The sequence below is a fragment of the Juglans regia genome, unplaced genomic scaffold (assembly GCF_001411555.2).
Source record: "Juglans regia cultivar Chandler unplaced genomic scaffold, Walnut 2.0 Scaffold_281, whole genome shotgun sequence".
In the NCBI taxonomy this organism is placed as follows: Eukaryota; Viridiplantae; Streptophyta; class Magnoliopsida; order Fagales; family Juglandaceae; genus Juglans; species Juglans regia.
Window position 1 is genome coordinate 1 of NW_023357608.1, and position 6179 is coordinate 6179.

Consider the following 6179-nt stretch of genomic DNA (forward strand, 5'->3'; position numbering starts at 1 on the left):
TAGCAATGGGTTTGGATCAGTTCTCCGTTTGGATTGGGATCGGAAGGACGCTAGTATGTCGCTCAAGGATTATATGAATTTTAAGTAATTAGTTTGATGAGTGCGATCATACCAGCACTAATGCACCGGATCCCATCAGAACTCCGCAGTTAAGCGTGCTTGGGCGAGAGTAGTACTAGGATGGGTGACCTCCTGGGAAGTCCTCGTGTTGCACACCTCGTTTTTGTTTTTTCCGCCTTGCGAGATAAATTGACAAGAAGGACCAGTCGGGAGTGGATTTTTGGGAAAATCTCGCCCTGCCCATCGCGTAGCCATGGGTTGGATCAGATCTCCGTTTGGATTGGGATCGGAAGGACGCTAGTATGTCGCTCAAGGATTATATGAATTTTAAGTAATTAGTTTGATGGGTGCGATCATACCAGCACTAATGCACCGGATCCCATCAGAACTCCGCAGTTAAGCGTGCTTGGGCGAAAGTAGTACTAGGATGGGTGACCTCCTGGGAAGTCCTCGTGTTGCACCCCTCGTTTTTGTTTTTTCCGCCTTGCGGGGAATAAGTGAAAAGACCACTGGGAGTGGATTTTGGGGAAAATCTCGCCCTGCCCATCGCGTAGCCATGGGTTTGGATCAGATCTCCGTTTGGATTGGGATCGGAAGGACGCAAGTATGTCGGCCAAGGATTATATGAATTTTAAGTAATTAGTTTGATGGGTGCGATCATACCAGCACTAATGCACCGGATCCCATCAGAACTCAGCAGTTAAGCGTGCTTAGAGAGTAGTACTAGGATGGGTGACCTCCTGCGAAGTCCTCGTGTTGCACCCCTCGTTTTTGTTTTTTCCGCCTTGTGAGATAAATTGACAAGAAGGAGCACTCGGGAGTGGATTTTTGGGAAAATCTCGCCCTGCCCATCGCGTAGCCATGGGTTTGGATCAGATCTCCGTTTGGATTGGGATCGGAAGGACGCCAGTATGTCGCTCAAGGATTATATGAATTTTAAGTAATTAGTTTGATGGGTGCGATCATACCAGCACTAATGCACCGGATCCCATCAGAACTCCGCAGTTAAGCGTGCTTGGGCGAGAGTAGTACTAGGATGGGTGACCTCCTGGGAAGTCCTCGTGTTGCACCCCTCGTTTTTGCTTTTTCCGCCTTGCGAGATAAATTGACAAGAAGGAGCACTCGGGAGTGGATTTTTGGGAAAATCTCGCCCTGCCCATCGCGTAGCCATGGGTTTGGATCAGATCTACGTTTGGATTGGGATCGGAAGGACGCTAGTATGTCGGTCAAGGATTATATGAATTTTAAGTATTTAGTTTGATGGGTGCGATCATACCAGCACTAATGCACCGGATCCCATCAGAACTCCGCAGTTAAGCGTGCTTGGGCGAGAGTAGTACTAGGATGGGTGACCTCCTGGGAAGTCCTCGTGTTGCACCCCTCGTTTTTGCTTTCTCCGCCTTGCGAGATAAATTGACAAGAAGGACCACTCGGGAGTGGATTTTGGGGAAAATCTCGCCCTGCCCATCGCGTAGCCATGGGTTTGGATCAGATCTCCGATTGGATTGGGATCGGAAGGACGCTAGTATGTCGCTCAAGGATTATTTGAATTTTAAGTAATTAGTTTGATGTGTGCGATCATACCAGCACTAATGCACCGGATCCCATCAGAACTCCGCAGTTAAGCGTGCTTGGGCGAGAGTAGTACTAGGATGGGTGACCTCCTTGGAAGTCCTCGTGTTGCACCCCTCGTTTTTGTTTTTTCCGCCTTGCGAGATAAATTGACAAGAAGGAGCACTCGGGAGTGGATTTTTGGGAAAATCTCGCCCTGCCCATCGCGTAGCCATAGGTTTGGATCAGATCTCCGATTGGATTGGGATCGGAAGGACGCTAGTATGTCGCTCAAGGATTATTTGAATTTTAAGTAATTAGTTTTGATGGGTGCGATCATACCAGCACTAATGCACCGGATCCCATCAGAACTCCGCAGTTAAGCGTGCTTGGGCGAGAGTAGTACTAGGATGGGTGACCTCCTGGGAAGTCCTCGTGTTGCACCCCTCGTTTTTGTTTTTTCCTCCTTGCGAGATAAATTGACAAGAAGGACCACTCGGGAGTGGATTTTTGGGAAAATCTCGCCCTGCCCATCGCGTAGCCATGGGTTTGGATCAGATCTCCGTTTGGATTGGGATCGGAAGGACGCTAGTGTGTCACTCAAGGATTATATGAATTTTAAGTAATTAGTTTGATGGGTGCGATCATACCAGCACTAATGCACCGGATCCCATCAGAACTCCGCAGTTAAGCGTGCTTGGGCGAGAGTAGTACTAGGATGGGTGACCTCCTGGAAGTCCTCGTGTTGCACCCCTCGTTTTTGTTTTCTCCGCCTTGCGAGATAAATTGACAAGAAGGACCACTCGGGGGTGGATTTTTGAGAAAATCTCGCCCTGCCCATAGCGTAGCTATGGGTTTGGATCAGATCTCCGTTTGGATTGGGATCGGAAGGACGCTAGTATGTCGCTCATGGATTATTTGAATTTTAAGTAATTAGTTTGATGGGTGCGATCATACCAGCACTAATGCACCGGATCCCATCAGAACTCCGCAGTTAAGCGTGCTTGGGCGAGAGTAGTACTAGGATGGTGACCTCCTGGGAAGTCCTCGTGTTGCACCCCTCGTTTTTGTTTTTTCCGCCTTGCGAGATAAATTGACAAGAAGGAGCACTCGGGAGTGGATTTTTGGGAAAATCTCGCCCTGCCCATCGCGTAGCCATGGGGTTGGATCAGATCTCCGTTTGGATTGGGATCGGAAGGACGCTAGTATGTCGCTCAAGGATTATATGAATTTTAAGTAATTAGGTTGATGGGTGCGATCATACCAGCACTAATGCACCGGATCCCATCAGAACTCCGCAGTTAAGCGTGCTTGGGCGAGAGTAGTACTAGGATGGGTGACCTCCTGGGAAGTCCTCGTGTTGCACCCCTCGTTTTTGTTTTTTCCGCCTTGCGAGATAAATTGACAAGAAGGACCACTCGGGAGTGGATTTTTCGGGAAATCTCGCCCTGCCCATCGCGTAGCCATGGGTTTGGATCAAATCTCCGATTGGATTGGGATCGGAAGGACGCTAGTATGTCACTCAAGGATTATATGAATTTTAAGTAATTAGTTTGATGGGTGCGATCATACCAGCACTAATGCACCGGATCCCATCAGAACTCCGCAGTTAAGCGTGCTTGGGCGAGAGTAGTACTAGGATGGGTGACCTCCTGGGAAGTCCTCGTGTTGCACCCCTCGTTTTTGTTTTTTCCGCCTTATGAGATAAATTGACAAGAAGGACCACTCGGGAGTGGATTTTTCGGGAAATCTCGCCCTGCCCATCGCGTAGCCATGGGTTTGGATCAGATCTCCGTTTGGATTGGGATCGGAAGGACGCTAGTATGTCGCTCAAGGATTATATGAATTTTAAGTAATTAGTTTGATGGGTGCGATCATGCCAGCACTAATGCACCGGATCCCATCAGAACTCCGCAGTTAAGCGTGCTTGGGCGAGAGTAGTACTAGGATGGGTGACCTCCTGGGAAGTCCTCGTGTTGCACCCCTCGTTTTTGTTTTTTCCGCCTTGCGAGATAAATTGACAAGAAGTAGCACTCGGGAGTGGATTTTTCGGGAAATCTCGCCCTGCCCATCGCGTAGCCATGGGTTTGGATCAGATCTCCGTTTGGATTGGGATCGGAAGGACGCGCTAGTATTTCATGATTATATGAATTTGAAATAATTACTTTGATGGGTGCGATCATACCAGCAATAATGCACCGGATCCCATCAGAACTCCGCATTCAAGCTTGCTTGGGCAAGAGTAGTACTAGGAAGGGTGAACTCCTAGGAAGTCCTCATGTTGCACCCCTCGTTTTTGTTTTTTCCGCCTTGCGAGATAAATTGACAAGAAGGACCAGTCGGGAGTGGATTTTTGGGAAAATCTCGCCCTGCCCATCGCGTAGCTATGGGTTTGGATCAGATCTCCGATTTGATTGGGATCGGAAGGACGCTAGTATTTCGCTGAAGGATTATTTGAATTTTAAGTAATTAGTTTGATGGGTGCGATCATACCAGCACTAATGCACCGGATCCCATCAGAACTCCGCAGTTAAGCGTGCTTGGGCGAGAGTAGTACTAGGATGGGTGACCTCCTGGGAAGTCCTCGTGTTGCACCCCTCGTTTTTGTTTTTCCGCCTTGCGAGATAAATTGACAAGAAGGACCACTCGGGAGTGGATTTTTCGGGAAATCTCGCCCTGCCCATCGCGTAGCCATGGGTTTGGATCAGATCTCCGCTTGGATTGGGATCGGAAGGACGCAAGTATGTCGGCCAAGGATTATATTAATTTTAAGTAATTAGTTTGATGGGTGCGATCATACCAGCACTAATGCACCGGATCCCATCAGAACTCCGCAGTTAAGCGTGCTTGGGCGAGAGTAGTACTAGGATGGGTGACCTCCTGGGAAGTCCTCGTGTTGCACCCTCGTTTTTGTTTTTTCCGCTTTGCGAGATAAATTGACAGAAGGACCACTCGGGAGTGGATTTTTGGGAAAATCTCGCCCTGCCCATCGCGTAGCCATGGGTTTGGATCAGATCTCCGTTTGGATTGGGATCGGAAGGACGCTAGTATGTCGCTCAAGGATTATATGAATTTTAAGTAATTAGTTGGATGGGTGCGATCATACCAGCACTAATGCACCGGATCCCATCAGAACTCCGCAGTTAAGCGTGCTTGGGCGAGAGTAGTACTAGGATGGGTGACCTCCTGGGAAGTCCTCGTGTTGCACCCCTCGTTGATTTTTTTCCGCCTTGCGAGATAAATTGACAAGAAGGACCACTCGGGAGTGGATTTTTCGGAAAATCTCGCCCTGCCCATCGCGTAGCCATGGGTTTGGATCAGATCTTCGTTTGGATTGGGATCGGAAGGACGCTAGTATGTCGCTCAAGGATTATATGAATTTTAAGTAATTAGTTTGATGGGTGCGATCATACCGGCACTAATGCACCGGATCCCATCAGACCTCCGCAGTTAAGCGTGCTTGGGCGAGAGTAGTACTAGGATGGGTGACCTCCTGGGAAGTCCTCGTGTTGCACCCCTCGTTGATTTTTTTTCCGCCTTGCGAGATAAATTGACAAGAAGGAGCACTCGGGAGTGGATTTTTGGGAAAATCTCGCCCTGCCCATCGCGTAGCCATGGGTTTGGATCAGATCTCCGTTTGTATTGGGATCGGAAGGGCGCTAGTATGTCGCTCAAGGATTATATGAATTTTAAGTAATTAGTTTGATGGGTGCGATCATACCAGCACTAATGCACCGGATCCCATCAGAACTCCGCAGTTAAGCGTGCTTGGGCGAGAGTAGTACTAGGATGAGCCTCTGAAGTCCACAAATGTTTTCGTTTTGTTTTCTCCGCCTTGCGAGATAAATTGACAAGAAGGACCACTCGGGGGTGGATTTTTGAGAAGATCTCGCCCTGCCCATCGCGTAGCCATGGGTTTGGATCAGATCTCCGTTTGGATTGGGATCGGAAGGACGCTAGTATGTCGCTCAAGGATTATATGAATTTTAAGTAATTAGTTTGATAGGTGCGATCATACCAGCACTAATGCACCGGATCCCATCAGAACTCCGCAGTTAAGCGTGCTTGGGCGAGAGTAGTACTAGGATGGGTGACCTCCTGGGAAGTCCTCGTGTTACACCCCTCGTTGATTTTTTTTCCGCCTTGCGAGATAAATTGACAAGAAGGAGCACTCGGGAGTGGATTTTTCGGAAAATCTCGCCCTGCCCATCGCGTAGCCATGGGTTTGGATCAGATCTCCGTTTGGATTGGGATCGGAAGGACGCTAGTATGTCGCCCAAGGATTATACGAATTTTAAGTAATTAGTTTGATGGGTGCGATCATACCAGCACTAATGCACCGGATCCCATCAGAACTCCGCAGCTAAGCGTGCTTGGGCGAGAGTGGTACTAGGATGGGTGACCTCCTGGGAAGTCCTCGTGTTGCACCCCTCGTTTTTATTTTTTCCGCCTTGCGAGATAAATTGACAAGAAGGACCACTCGGGAGTGGATTTTTAGGAAAATAGCGCCCTGCCCATCGCGTAGCGATGGGTTTGGATCAGATCTCCGTTTGGATAGGGATCGGAAG

The 6179-nt window shown here is 48.7% G+C and overlaps 18 non-coding genes and 2 pseudogenes across 18 annotated transcripts; all 20 read left to right on the plus strand.

Moving 5' to 3' along the window:
• Positions 1-98: 98 nt before the first annotated feature.
• Positions 99-217, plus strand: LOC118345520. The gene has a single exon (XR_004799039.1). It is a non-coding gene; the product is annotated as a 5S ribosomal RNA (ribosomal RNA).
• Positions 218-405: 188 nt separating this feature from the next.
• On the plus strand, positions 406-524 carry LOC118345524. Its single transcript, XR_004799043.1, has one exon. It is a non-coding gene; the product is annotated as a 5S ribosomal RNA (ribosomal RNA).
• Positions 525-709: 185 nt separating this feature from the next.
• On the plus strand, positions 710-825 carry LOC118345530. Its single transcript, XR_004799049.1, has one exon. It is a non-coding gene; the product is annotated as a 5S ribosomal RNA (ribosomal RNA).
• Positions 826-1014: 189 nt separating this feature from the next.
• Positions 1015-1133, plus strand: LOC118345516. Its single transcript, XR_004799035.1, has one exon. It is a non-coding gene; the product is annotated as a 5S ribosomal RNA (ribosomal RNA).
• Positions 1134-1322: 189 nt separating this feature from the next.
• On the plus strand, positions 1323-1441 carry LOC118345527. Its single transcript, XR_004799046.1, has one exon. It is a non-coding gene; the product is annotated as a 5S ribosomal RNA (ribosomal RNA).
• Positions 1442-1630: 189 nt separating this feature from the next.
• LOC118345525 lies at positions 1631-1749 on the plus strand. The gene has a single exon (XR_004799044.1). It is a non-coding gene; the product is annotated as a 5S ribosomal RNA (ribosomal RNA).
• A 190-nt stretch (positions 1750-1939) lies between these two features.
• LOC118345533 lies at positions 1940-2058 on the plus strand. Its single transcript, XR_004799050.1, has one exon. It is a non-coding gene; the product is annotated as a 5S ribosomal RNA (ribosomal RNA).
• A 189-nt stretch (positions 2059-2247) lies between these two features.
• On the plus strand, positions 2248-2365 carry LOC118345526. The gene has a single exon (XR_004799045.1). It is a non-coding gene; the product is annotated as a 5S ribosomal RNA (ribosomal RNA).
• Positions 2366-2554: 189 nt separating this feature from the next.
• On the plus strand, positions 2555-2672 carry LOC118345529. The gene has a single exon (XR_004799048.1). It is a non-coding gene; the product is annotated as a 5S ribosomal RNA (ribosomal RNA).
• Positions 2673-2861: 189 nt separating this feature from the next.
• LOC118345534 lies at positions 2862-2980 on the plus strand. The gene has a single exon (XR_004799052.1). It is a non-coding gene; the product is annotated as a 5S ribosomal RNA (ribosomal RNA).
• A 189-nt stretch (positions 2981-3169) lies between these two features.
• Positions 3170-3288, plus strand: LOC118345535. Its single transcript, XR_004799053.1, has one exon. It is a non-coding gene; the product is annotated as a 5S ribosomal RNA (ribosomal RNA).
• Positions 3289-3477: 189 nt separating this feature from the next.
• LOC118345521 lies at positions 3478-3596 on the plus strand. Its single transcript, XR_004799040.1, has one exon. It is a non-coding gene; the product is annotated as a 5S ribosomal RNA (ribosomal RNA).
• A 186-nt stretch (positions 3597-3782) lies between these two features.
• On the plus strand, positions 3783-3901 carry LOC118345531 (annotated as a pseudogene).
• A 189-nt stretch (positions 3902-4090) lies between these two features.
• LOC118345517 lies at positions 4091-4209 on the plus strand. Its single transcript, XR_004799036.1, has one exon. It is a non-coding gene; the product is annotated as a 5S ribosomal RNA (ribosomal RNA).
• A 188-nt stretch (positions 4210-4397) lies between these two features.
• On the plus strand, positions 4398-4516 carry LOC118345519. The gene has a single exon (XR_004799038.1). It is a non-coding gene; the product is annotated as a 5S ribosomal RNA (ribosomal RNA).
• Positions 4517-4703: 187 nt separating this feature from the next.
• Positions 4704-4822, plus strand: LOC118345518. The gene has a single exon (XR_004799037.1). It is a non-coding gene; the product is annotated as a 5S ribosomal RNA (ribosomal RNA).
• A 188-nt stretch (positions 4823-5010) lies between these two features.
• Positions 5011-5129, plus strand: LOC118345522. Its single transcript, XR_004799041.1, has one exon. It is a non-coding gene; the product is annotated as a 5S ribosomal RNA (ribosomal RNA).
• A 189-nt stretch (positions 5130-5318) lies between these two features.
• LOC118345532 lies at positions 5319-5441 on the plus strand (annotated as a pseudogene).
• A 174-nt stretch (positions 5442-5615) lies between these two features.
• Positions 5616-5734, plus strand: LOC118345528. The gene has a single exon (XR_004799047.1). It is a non-coding gene; the product is annotated as a 5S ribosomal RNA (ribosomal RNA).
• Positions 5735-5923: 189 nt separating this feature from the next.
• On the plus strand, positions 5924-6042 carry LOC118345523. Its single transcript, XR_004799042.1, has one exon. It is a non-coding gene; the product is annotated as a 5S ribosomal RNA (ribosomal RNA).
• The last annotated feature ends 137 nt before the right edge of the window (positions 6043-6179 follow it).